Source organism: Canis lupus, chromosome 2 (assembly GCF_003254725.2).
Source record: "Canis lupus dingo isolate Sandy chromosome 2, ASM325472v2, whole genome shotgun sequence".
In the NCBI taxonomy this organism is placed as follows: Eukaryota; Metazoa; Chordata; class Mammalia; order Carnivora; family Canidae; genus Canis; species Canis lupus.
Genome location: NC_064244.1, coordinates 35,750,154 through 35,763,394, shown reverse-complemented (window position 1 = coordinate 35,763,394; position 13,241 = coordinate 35,750,154). Strand labels below are relative to the sequence as shown.

Here is a 13,241-nt window from a genome sequence, read left to right as displayed (position 1 = left end):
TTGAGGAGGGGGTCTTTCCTAAGCCTGGCCAAGATCACACTGTGCCCCCTTGAGCACCTTTCTGCTTTTGCCACCACAAAGACCCTTTCACCAGTGATTCGTGGGCTCCAGAAATGCCCAGCTGCTCCTCAGCCTGCTGGAAAATGTTGACTTTCTATTTCTCCCTTGGCCAAATTCTGTGGGTAGCGTGGCTCCTCGACACGTAGGCCACACAATCGGCTCTCACAACCCACTTCCTCAAGGTGATCCCATGTCGTTCTGCTGTCCATGATAAACAGATCCAGACTGGGCAGCCCAAAAGGAGGGGAAGCCAGCCTGCTGTGGATCTGGAAAGTTCCCCAGAGGCAGATAGATGGCAGCTGCTTCACTGGCCCAGGCTGAGGCCAAGCCACAAGCTGGGAAGACATCTCGAACACAGGCTGCCAACCAGTGAGGCAAACTGCCCCTGCAGGGCCCAGCCGGGTCAGAGGGGGCCAGAGGAGCTGCAACTCTGAGTGACAGCTGAGGAGGGAGACACTCTTCAAAATCCTGCTAAGTCACTAAGAGGTTTCTGAAACAGGTGGCTCAAATTTCCTTGAAAACCCCGAATAATCCCCCATTTGAAGTGTGCGCGAATCTTGTTGTCACCACCTAGTATTAATGGGCAGGCACCGCAGAAGGAAAAAGGGGTTTTCGGCTGCATTTTTGCACACTGACTGGCCTGACAAGCTCAATAAAAGCTTAAACAAATATTAAAAAACACACAGAGAGTCAGGCTGGTTTAAATTAACTTCCCAAGCACTTCACCTACTGTAGGAAGAAATTATAATAAAATGTCAGTGCAAAAATAAACCACGCATGGAAATAAAAATAAAACATAAAATGCCCTCTTACAACTAACTGCTCAGTACGATTTAGTTCATAACAACATATCATTGTACATGAAGTTTTCATAGTCCTAAAGTGTATTTAGGCATTAGGAATGTTGACTCTGAAAAATTCATATTTTACACGTTGGGAAACTGTCCCTTTCCCAGAAGTCTTATGGATGTAAACCATTAAAACACATACACACATACATACAACTCTGTTAACTCTGAAATAATAATTCGTCCAAATGGAATATGCTGCTTGACATATGACCGCAAATTCCATTTCTCTTAGGCATCCTCAGTCCTTAGCCTGTTGCTTGGGCTTTGCAATAGCCTTTTCCTCACTGCAAGAGAAGGAAAGAGATGACAGGCTGAAAGGACAGGCTCATCTCCAGCCATCCTAAAGTCTTACCCAGAGGTGGAGTTTTTTGTTGTTGTTGTTGTTTGGTTTAAGATTTTATTTATTTATTTATTTATTTATTTATTTATTTATTTATTTATTTATGAGAGATACAGAGAGAGGCAGGGACATAGGCAGAGGGAGAAGCAGGCTCTCTATGGGGAGCCAGATGCAGGACTCGATCCCAGGACCCTGGGATCACGACCTGAACCAAATGCTCAACCACTGAGCCACATAGGTGCCTTCACCTAGAGGTGGAATTTATGAAGGGGAGAGATACTTTGTAGTCCTTGGATTCACAGGCTGTGGCTTGTCATATCTTTTAATCTTGGTGCTTACACTGAGCCAGATACAATGAGAAATTAAAAGGGAGGAGTGCGTGGTGCTCTTTTTCCAAGATGGATAAGAGGAAGAAAGAAAGCTGAAAAAGGAAAGAGGGAAGGGAAGGAGGAGGGGAAAGAGGGGAGAGGAGAGGAGGTGAGGGAGGGGGTAGAAGGAGGAGGAAAGGAAGGAAGGGAAGAAGACAGGGGAAGGAGAGAAGGAAAGGAGAGGAGGGGAGGGTAAGAGGGGAAGGAAGAGAGGAAGGACAAAAGAGGGAAGAGAGGGAGGGAAAAAGAAAGGCAGACAAGCAAGCACCACCTGCTCAGTTAGTTCATCCTGTAAAAGTTCTTTCACAGTCTGGTTACTCCCACTTGGTTTGTTCAGCCAAGCTGGACTACTCTCACTTCCCAACCAGAGAGAGTGCAGAGGCTAAGAAAGACCTTGTAGCCCCACAAGCCTCTCCTTCCCCTCCAGGTCTGTGTCATCTCTCAAAAGTGATTTTCTGGAGAAGTGCATTCCTGGCAGGGCCTGAGTGGAGCAGCCAGGTACAGACCTCAGCATCTGGCTTCCAGCAAGACTTTCCAGGGGGAACCCATGCTAGCTAGCCTCCCCTTCCTCCAGGGTCCTGTTGAGAACCCTCCCAGAGTGCTCCTGCATCACAGAGGAGAGCCAGAGGAAGCAGGGACAGGGACAGCTGTAGAAAGGGAACAAGCAGTCATTGGACACACTTAAGCACACGCATGTACAACTGTAACTGGGTGTCCCTGTATGTAGACACATGTAGAGATGCATGTAGATCTTTCCTGGTGGGTTCATTACAACCTTCCCAAGACAGTGGGAGTTGACTCACCAGCTGGCAGAGTTCGGACAGCCATGTCAGGGATGTTAGGCCTAACCATCTCTCTAGGATGGACTAGTGGGTGTGGAGGGCCACACAGACGGAGTGTGAGGAGGTCCAGTCCAGAGGGTGAACACAGACTAAAAAATGCAACTTATTTCTCTAATCTGCTTGTGCTGATGCTGCCAGAAACAAATACCAGCAGGCCTGGAAAAAATGTTTCTGTTCTTTTGCTTCGGCTCTGAGCCATCCACCTCAAAGTTGAAGGAAAAGGAAGAGGAACACACTCCAGCTCACTGCACCCCCTTGCCCCCTTCACCTATGGGGAGTGTATGTGGAACCCCCCACACTGAGGATCTGAAACAGCCCCTTCACGTTCCCACAAACAAGTTTCAGAAGCGGAAACTAGCTCTGGCTCCCCAGGGCAGAAATTGAGAACTCCACTCTAAAACACTTCCTCTGCCTGGTAACAATGTGCGGAGGAATTTCCACAAATCCTCTTAGCTGTCATGGCTTCCGCTCCTCAACTTGGGAAAAGGCAGCCTGGGACATTCCAGCCCCCTGCCCCCACCCAGTTTGATCTGCTTGGCTCCCTGATGGGCCTGAAGAACAATGACATACATTTAACTTCCCAATCTTTCCTCCTGGAGATGAGAAACATCCAAACCTGACCAGGCTGTGGAAAGATGCCTGGTCAGCCCAGCAGCATCACCCAGAAGCTGTTCTCTCTCCTCAAAGAAGAAAAGAGCTTCAAGGAAGAGATGGGGAGGACCCAAGCAGTAGGGCACAGCATTAGGGCACGAACGTTGGAGCCAAATAACCCCAGGCCTGGCAGCCCCACCACTCCTAGATGTGTCACACTAAGGGCTGACATGAGCTCCTATCTCACAGGAGAGGCAGAGGGTCCCACAAGATAGGTTTATAAAGCAGTTGGAACAGCCGGGACACGGAAAGAACTTGATAAAAGTGAGGGACTACAGCCAACCCCAAAGGCCTGCTACCTTGAGACTCCTCTGCTTTGCAACAGCAGTCATAAAGCTCCCTGACCCCCATGCGTGTTCCCGAGTCCCACATGCATGGACCATGGTCACCACACAGGGTCAGCTCAGCTCTTCTACTTCAGCTCATTAAGCCCCTTGTAAAAAATGGCCAACATCCATGGTACTGTCCATGCAAGCAGTGCTTCACACAGGTGCTCCTGGAGCTTCCCATCCATCTCAGGGCACAGGTGGAGTCCTCGGTTCTGAGCAGAGCCCAGGAGGTCCCTGCTAAGTTCTAGACATCACTCAGCCAGCAGGTCACCAGAACATCTGTGTCGGTGCCTCTGGTTTAATTTCAGCTCCCAATTTCAACATGTGCTAGGAGGAATCATCGACCTTTAAGGAGACTCAGTGACTCCATCTGGAAGACTGGAAGATGTTAGGAACTGAACCGTGTCTCCGCCCCCCCCCCCCCAATTCTTACATCAAAGTCCTAACCTTCAATATGACTGTATTTGGAGATAGGGCCTATCAGGAGGTAAAAAAAGGTTAAATGAGGTCATAAGGGTCGGACCTTACACCAGTAGAATTAGTGTCTTCATAAGAAGAGGAAGAGACACCAGCTCATTCTCTTCTCGTGTTTACACAGAGGAAGGGACCATATGAGGACACATCAAAAAGGCCCAGGAAGAGAGAGGTCTCACCAGAAACCAACACTGCTGGCACCTTGATCTTAGGTCTTAGCCTTCAGAGCTGTGAAGAAAAGAAATTTCTGTCATATAAGCCAACCATTCTGTAGTAGTTTATAATGGCAGCCTGAGCAGACTAATACAAAGGTAGTAGACAGAACATGTGCTCTGTGGAGTAAGTGGTATATCAGGGGTGCCTCGAAGGCTGGGCAAAGACAGACTGAGGAGATGAGACTCCTGATCATTTATATCTCACTTTGGTTGAACCTCCACCAATTTTAGCTCTTTTTTTCAACTGAGGCATAAGGATCTTTTTTTTTTTTTTGTCTCAAGGAAGTTTCTTTGATGAAGAGCTACATTAAAACCTCCAAATAATATAGAGATATAATATTTGAACTAATAAGAGAGATCTGTAATTATTGCTAAATTTAAAAATCATATATTTTATTTCATCAGCAATAATCACTTAGAAATACAATTTTCTTGGGATACTTGGGTGGCACAGTCAGTTGAGTGTCCCAGCTCTTGATTTCAACTGAGATTATGATCTCAGGGTCATGAGATGGAGCCCTGTGTTAGGCTCTGTGCTCAGGGGGTATAATCTGCTTGAGATTCTCTCTCTGTGCCCCTCACCCCACTCTCACATAGGCTTGCTCTCTCTAAAATAAATATGTTTTTTAAATAAAATTTAAAATTATTTAAAAAAAAAAAGAAATGTGGAGTGCCTGGATGGCTCAGTCAGTTAAGTGTCTGCCTTTGGCTCAAGTCATGATCCTGGGGTCCTGGAATTGAGTCTCATGGTCTCATGTTGTGCTCCCTGCTTGGTGGGGAGTCAGCTTCTCCCTTTCCCAGTGCCCTTCCCCGCCACTCATGCTCTCTCTCAAGCTCTCTCAAATAAATAAAATCTTTTTTAAAAAAGAAAGTCATTTTCTGAAAAAGACACCCATTCCTATTTTTTAAAATTTTATTTATTTATTCATGAGAGACACAGAGAGAGGCACAGACACAGGCAGAGGGAGAAGCAGGCTCCATGCAGGGAGCCTGACATGGGACTCGATCCCAGGTCTCCAGGATCACTACCTGGGCTGAAGGTGGCGCTAAACCACTGAGCCACCCAAGCTGCCCAAGACACCCATTTCTAAAGGCCACCAAAAATGTTTTAAATATGTAGGAATAAATCAAGAAAAGATATGTAAACCTTCTGTGGAAAATAATTAAACTTCAAATGACACAAACAGCTAAATAAATGGCGACAAAATGTTTTCAGATAAGAAAATTCAAAATCATAATTACATCAATTCTAGCAAAACTCACCTATACCTTTAATGTAATGCCTATTAAAACCCCAACAAATACTTTTAAGGACTTGAAAAGCTGTTTCAAAAATGTATATGGTAGAGCAACTATCCAAGAAAGCCAAGACACTTGTTAAAACAAGTAAGTTGGTGCGGACTTATTCAACCAGATACCATGATTTATGGTTAAAAATGGAGTAATAAAGACAGTGTTCATTGGAACAAGGACAGACGAATGGACTAACTGAACAGAACAGAGAACCTAGAACAACATTCATGTTCACATGAAGTTTGATTTATTGACCAAGAAGAAGATACTTCAGAGAGCAGATAAATCCTGGACTAATAAATGGTGCTGAGACAACTGGTTAATTACACAGAAATAAGTGAAATTGCATTCCTGCCTCATATTATATACCAAAAAATCCATCCTGGGACTTCAATCTGAAAGATAAAACTATAAAATCCTGGGACCCTTGGGTGGTTCAGTGGTTGAGCATCTGCCTTTGGCTCAGGTCATGACCCCAGGTCCTGGGATTGAGTCCCTATTGGGCTTCCCATAGACAGCCTGCTTCTCCCTCTGCCTAAGTCTCTGCCTCTCTCTGTGTCTCTCATGAATAGTAAATAAAATCTTAAAAAAAATAAAATAAAATCCTTAAAAGGCAACATAAAGAGGGGCACTTGGGTGGCTCAGTCAGTTAAGCATCCACCTCTTGATTTTGGCTCAGGACATGATCTCACCAGTTATGAGATCAGTCAAGCCCCATGTCAGGCTCCACACTCAGGAGGGAGTCTGCTTGAAATTTTCTCTCTCCCTCTCAAACGTGCTCACTCTCACTCTCTAAAATAAATAAATAAATCTTTTTAAAAAGACAACATAATGAAATATTTTTATATGCTCAAGGATTGAGAGGAGTTTCTAACAAAGAACAAAAAGCCCAGGGGGACCTGGGTGGCTCACTTGGTTAAGCACCAGACTCTTGATTTCAGCTCAGGTTGTGATCTCAGGGTGGTGAGACTGAGTCCTTGTGTGGCTCTGCGTGAGCCTGCTTAAGATTCTCTCTATTCAAAAAAAGAAAAAGAAAAAAAAGATTATCTCTCTCCCTCTTCCCCTTTGCCCCCTCACCTATTTGTATGCGTGTGTTCTTTCTCTAAAAAACCAAAACAAAACAAAATAAAACACCCAAATGATAAAGGAAACAACTAATAAAAACAACCACATTTGAAAAAGAGAAAAGATAATAGGAATGATTTAAGGATTAATTTAGAGAGTATATAAAGCACTTCTATAAATCAAAAGGAAAAATCAAAAATAAATTAGAGGTGCCTACATAGCACAGGTGATTAAATATCCAACTCTTCATTTTTATCTCAGGTCATGATCTCAGGGTCTCAGGGTTGTGAGACTGAACCCCTTGTTGGGCTTTTGCTGGGTATGGAGCCTGCTAAAGATTTTCTCTTTCCCTACCCTCACACACACACTCTCTCTCATAAATAAATAAATAAATAAATAAATAAATAAATAAATAAATAACATGAGCAAAAGCCTTAAGCAAGTATTTCACAGAAGAAGAAACACAAACAGCGTATCAACATGTAAAAATATGCTCAGCCTCATTAGTCATCAAGAGAAATGCACATTAAAGCTTGGATGGGATACTCTCTCACATCACATTTTCTTTTTTTTCTTAAAGATTTTATGTATTTGAGAGAGAGAGAGAGCACAAGCAGAGAGGAGGGGCAGAAGGAGAGGAAGAGGGACAAGCAGACACCCTGCTGAGCATGGAGTCAAGGAGTGGCTCCGGCTCTGCATAGGGCTCTATGTGAGGCTCAATCCCAGGACCCTGAGATCATGACCTGAGCTGAAGTCAACCACTTAACTGACTGAGCCATCCAAGAGCCCCTCTCACCAGGTCTTACCACTCCTACTCCTTTGTACCCACTACACTGACTACAAATAGAAAGTTGGTCAATCCAGGTCCTGAACAAAATGTGGAGCATCAGGAACTGCCATCTACTGCTGATGGTAACATAAACTGGTAATACCCTTTTGAAAAAAGTTTGGCCTTACCTAACAAAGATTAATACGCACATTTTCTATCATTCAGCAATTCCACTTGTGTGTTAGGTATCCCAGATAAACTCCTGCCCAAGGGTTCCAGGCGACATATACAGAGGTTCTTAGCAGAGCTGTTAGGCAGATCCAGGGCCTGAGGGAGGAAGAGAGGCTCTGAGGGCACAAAAGGAAAGGTGGCATTCGGCTCAAGGTTGCTAAAGCCTGGTGCCTCTAATATTGCACCCATGATGTCTACGGGGGGAGGGCTTGAATAGTGGCTCCCCAAAAGACAGGCACATGTCTTAACACCTCTGAATGAGATCTTATTTGGAAAAAAAAGTCTTTGAAGATGTAATTAAGTTAAAGATCTGGAGATGAGATCATTCAGGATAATATGGGTGGGCCCAAATTCAGTAATAAGCAACCTTATGGGAAATACACAGAATAGAGACACTCGGAAAGAAAGGGAAGGTCATGTGAAGACAGAGGCAGGGACTGGAGTGATAGAGCCACCAGCCATAAGCCAAGCAACACCTGGAGCCATCAGAAGCTACAAAAAGCAAGAAAGGATCTTCTCCTGGACGCTTTAAATGGAATGTGGCCCTGAAGACATCTTAATTACAGACTTCCAATCTCCACAACTGAGAGAGAATAAATTTCTGTTGTTTTAAACCATCCCATTTGTGGTCATTTGCTAAGACAGCTACAGGAAAATAACAGTGTCTCTCTTGCCTCACTATAGCCCTACCTCTGTTGTTTGAAAGAGTAAAAAGAGGAAACCTAATATTCATCAACAGTAGAATAAATTGTGGAGTTACCTTACAATGGAACATTATAGTCAAATGAATGAACTGCAACAACATGGGTCAACTTGAATGAATCTCAAAGAAATGGTGAGTGAAGAGGCAAATCAGAGAAAACTATAAATATGATTCTATTTATATACATTTCAGTATATGTGCTGCTGAAGCCAGCACTTTATATACATTTCAAAAGGAAACAATGTATTATTTAGGTTTCCATGCACAGATAGTCAAGCTATAAAGAAAAGCAAGTGATTAACCAAAATAGTGATTATTTCTGGGAGGGAGTGATTGGAAGAAGGTACTCAGGGTATATAAGGTTGTGGGATTAAAGCTGGGTAAAGCAGTATTTCTTCTTTGTGTGTAGAGTGCAAACTTGTATAGATTTTGTGACATCTTTGTATAGAATTATAATAAAAATTAATAAAGAGAGATACCTGCATGGCTCAGCAGTTTAGCGCCTGCCTTCAGCCCAGGACATGATCCTGGGGACCCGGGATCGAGTCCCACATTGGGCTCCCTGCATGGAGCCTGCTTCTCCCTCTGCCTATGTCTCTGCCTCTCTATGTGTGTCTCTCATGAATAAATAAATAAATAAATAAATAAATAAATAAATAAATAAATCTTTAATTTAAAAAATCAACAAAGAAAGTATAAGCTTATGAAAATTAATCTTGCCAATGTGCTGGTTCTTCTCAGATGAAAGCTTCCTTAAGATATGGGCTAGCTAGGAACACCTGGGTGGCTCAGCTCAGGTCGTGATCCCAGGGTCCTGGGATGGAGTCCTGCATCAGGCTCCCTGCAGGAAGCCTGCTTCTCCCTCTACCTAAGTCTCTTCCTCTCTCTGTGTGTCTCTCACAAATAAATAAATAAAATATATATTAAAAAAAAAAGATATGGGCTAATTCAGAAGTCATGCCACCAGGGATGCCTGGGTAGCTTATGCAGTTAGGCCTTCCATTTTTGGTTTGGCTCAGGTTGTGATCTCAGGGTGGTAAGATTGAGCCCCATATTGGGCTCTGCACTCAGCAGGGAGCCCGCTTGAGATTCTCTTTCCCTCTGCCTCTCCCCCTGCCCTTGGGTCATTTCTCTCTCAAAAAATTTTAAAAATTAAAAAAAAAAAAGTCATTCAGTCAGGCATAGACATAGACATATCTGTACCAAGTTCTAAGGATGGCAAACCAGGCTTTGGGCTCCAAAATTTGTAGGGAAAAATAGTGAGAGCTGAGCCAAGAGAAAGAACATACACTGACTTACTTGCAAAATTAACCTGCAAACTGAAATGTGTTTAAGGGCCAGGACATTTTTGCTACTCAAAGCCTGAAAGCTTTAGATGACTCATAAAGGGATAAATCTACCAACTGGATAAATTCCATCCAGCAAAAGATGGAGGATTGAACACATGTATTTAACACACCAAAGAGCACCCCGGGTGGCTCAGCAGTTTAGCGGTTTAGCGCCGCCTTCAGCCCAGGGCCTGATCCTGGAGACCGGGGATCGAGTTGCACGTTGGGCTCCCTGCATAGAGCCTGCTTCTCCCTCTGCCTGTGTCTCTGCCTCTCTCTTTGGGTCTCTCATGAATAAATAAAATCTTAAAAAAACAAAAAAATACCAAAGCCCACCAAAACAAAACAGATTTTTTTTTTGAAATACATAAACCTTGAAGGACAACAGCAAAAAGAAATAAAATATCCTAGCACCAAGAAAAAGAAAGAAGGAATATTCACATCTTGATGAACACTGAGTAATGTGCAGAATTGTTGAATCAATACCTTGTATACCTGAAGATAATATGATACTGTATGCTAACTATACTGGAAAAAAAAATAAATGAAGACTTAAAAAGAAAAAAAAAAGAAAGAAAATGAAAGCTAGAAAGCAGATGAACTAGTGGTCACTAATTTTGCAGGCCCCAGAAAGTTGAGCCCTAAGCCAACAGTGTAGGTTCAGGAGGGACAGCACCAAGTATCTCTGGAAGCGGGGGCAAAGATGGAGCCTACACGCAGGAGAATGGGTTGAAAGGCTGTTGACAGTGCAGCCAGATCCCATTCCTTCCCATTCCCCGGGAGGTCCCAGGTCTGCCCTCCCTGAGGCTGGCCCACAGGACACTGGAGGTTTACTCTCTGAAGAAGGAAACACAGAGTGTCTGTTTCCTGGGGGCAGCAACACAGCAGACAACAGTGGGATTAAATCAATGTTTATATACCCTGTGCAGAGACACACCCTAGCCCTCTGCTCTGCATGGGTTCCCCAGAAGGCTGGCAGCCAGGCGAGCTAAGTGTAGTAATTAGTTCCCTAAAGAGCTCAATACTTGTCAGCTCTCATTACTGTGTCATTAGTATGTCTCCTTCCCTGGGTTCCATAGCTGAGTACCCAGACACTCACCCAGACCTTCCAAACATATGTTCTTCCATATTTCCCAATGGTTCCCCCAACTCAGGGAGACACTCTCCTCTGACCCCATCCTCACCGACCCCCCTTTCCTAATTTCAACAATAAAATATACTGGTTAAATTAGGTGGTATCCCCTCAGACAGGCTAAGGGCCTGACTACCCTTCCCTCCCCTTGGTTAGCTCAATTCAGGCTCAACTCAGACTCCCACGCTGATGCTACCATGGGCCACAGGGGATTCCTCTCTCACCTTCTTCTAGCCTTACACTGGAAGAAGGTTTTCTGGAAAGTTGGGGGAGATATGACAAGTCCCCAAAGGTCCTGAACCCTGGAGTGAGAAATGGAACCAGGGCAGAGTCTGATCTTCACAGGCCATTCCTGATATCTTGTTGGTCACACCCAGGGTATATAGGTGATGGGTATCCATTCCCCCAAGCAAGGGAGAAATCAAACAACTGCTTTGAGACTGTCAAAAGAGAGGAGAAAAAGCAAGAGCAGTTTCTGTGTTTTCTAAATCTGAAATGCAAACCTCAGTGTCCTCTGCTCATGCCAACCCATTGCTGCCAACACCAGCAGAAATTAGAATGCAACTGTGTCTAAGTGCCTTCTAAGAGGTATGGCAATGAAACTGTTTCACACAAAATGCAGTGGCTTCCAGACTATTGGGAGGCCAGGAATAGGGTTCGGGTGGCTCACGGTCCTACCCAGGATGACACCCAGATCCCGCTAACCTGTCTCAAAGGGCTTCACTGGGACTGTTGGCTCCTTCCCTCTGATTCACAGATTTGCTTGAGTGGCGTGCTCCCTAAGTCAGCAAGAGCCCTAACTGACTTAGCACCTCCCAACAGAGCCCCCATAATGAGTGAGGAAAAAGAGCAGAAATACTCCTTAGAAACCCAAGAGGAATTCTGAAAAGATCCTCCACACCTGCCTCCTCCCTGCTCCAAACTCAACTGTCATCAGCTCAAGCCACAGAGCCTTCATCCCTGGGGAGCCTCCACTGCCATTCTTCCCTGAGGGTCCCACACAGCCAGACAAGAAAGCATTCCTTTTGGGGGGCCAGGAGGAAGTGGGCCCAGCCCCGCCAGGCAGGAGGGGAAAAGGATTCCATTCCCATTGTTCTCACCCAGACTGCCCAACAATGGGAGAAGGAGCCGGAGGAAGGAGGCGCCTTGAGAGTCTGTCTGACCTGCCGGAGCTGCACTGACTGGAGCCTTTCAATCTCCCGAACAGTTGTCGTGTCTTCTCCCTCCCTCCTTTCCCTAGATTTCCCCCACCCCTCTCTTTCCAGTCCCCACCCTCTACCCCTTCAGTCTGCAGACTGGGGACAGGGGGACCCCAAGGCTACCACCTGTGGCCAGCCCCTGCTTGCCTCTCAGCTCTCTGTAGCATTCTTTCTTGCACACCATAGCCACAACCAAGATTTAAAATCTGAACCCCCGGGGCCCCTGTTTGGGACGCCTGGGTGGCTCAGTCAGTTATGCTGCTGCCTTCCGCTCGATAGCCGGATAGCCCGAGCATCTCATAGGGGCTCCTGCTCAGCGGGGAGCTGCTTCTCCCTCTGCCCCTCCTCCTTGTTCATGCTGTCTCACTCTCTAATAAATAAATAAAATGTTTAAAATTTTTTTAAATAAAATCTGAACCCGACCCCAGCTCATAGACTCCCAGGGCCTCAGCTGCATAGGGTAGGTTGCTAACCAAAATCGGTTTCCTCTATCATAGTCATCACCCCCACACACTCACAGGCCAGAGGTGTGGTAACTAAAGTTAGGCGACAAATAGCCAATAACAATGTGCCGGTTACTGGGGATACAGCAGTGAATTAAACAAAGATTCCTGTCCTTATGAAGCTTATGTCCTAAGAGGTAGATCTTTCCTTGCTTTCTGCTCTTATCTGTGCATCAGGTCTATGTGAGAAAAAAAAAAAAAAAAAGCCCCTTTCGGCAATGCAGCCAGGAGTGCTGTGGTATGATACAGTAATTAGGAGGAAGATTTTTACTACTAACTAGGACTGGGTTCAAGGCTTGTTTCTACCCATTTGCGAAGTGTATAACCACAGTAGAATGTTTCCTAGCCTTCTGAGTATCCTCATCTGTAAAATGTGGTTTTATTACTGAGATAACCATTACCATTAAGGGTAACAGTTAATTATCACAGGGATTGTTATGAGGCTCCAATTAAAAAAAAATGTGTCAAGGGCTTGGCCCAGAGCCAGGCATGGAATATAAATGCTCAATAAATATCAGGTGTCATCATGGGGCCATTCCTCCTGGGGGCAGCTGTCTACAGGAAGGAATCTCTCTCCTGGCTTACAATATACTTAGAAAAGTTCCACTTGCCCTGAATGCTCCCTTTTCTGTAACATCTGATTGTGAGCCAGCTCCCAAACCAGAAATTCCTTGGGCTGTTTATTTTCCATTTGTCCATATGCTCACCACAAATGCAGAGGAACCTCTGGGTGAGGCTCATACTTAGGAGTTATAATCGCAACCTTGCAGCCAACACATGGAGCCAGGGGATGGGACCCAAGTGCAGACAAACTCTCCATATGTTTCAGATTTCTGAGGTCCTAGAGAAGCACCACCCAGGAAGGTTTTTTCATTATGTCACTGGGCT

The 13,241-nt window shown here is 44.9% G+C and overlaps 1 long non-coding RNA gene across 3 annotated transcripts; it reads right to left on the bottom strand.

The window, feature by feature from the left end:
- Positions 1-924: 924 nt before the first annotated feature.
- Positions 925-11,716, bottom strand: LOC112658822 (uncharacterized). Of its 3 annotated transcripts, none has more exons than XR_007406286.1 (4): positions 11,553-11,703; positions 7,467-7,584; positions 6,336-6,436; positions 925-1,195 (listed from the first exon to the last, which is right to left on the bottom strand). It is a non-coding gene; the product is annotated as an uncharacterized LOC112658822 (long non-coding RNA). The 3 variants fall into 3 exon arrangements; XR_003135991.3 differs by having other exon boundaries at positions 927-1,195; positions 11,580-11,716; XR_007406287.1 differs by lacking the exon at positions 925-1,195 and adding an exon at positions 3,971-4,143.
- Between the last annotated feature and the right edge of the window lie 1,525 nt (positions 11,717-13,241).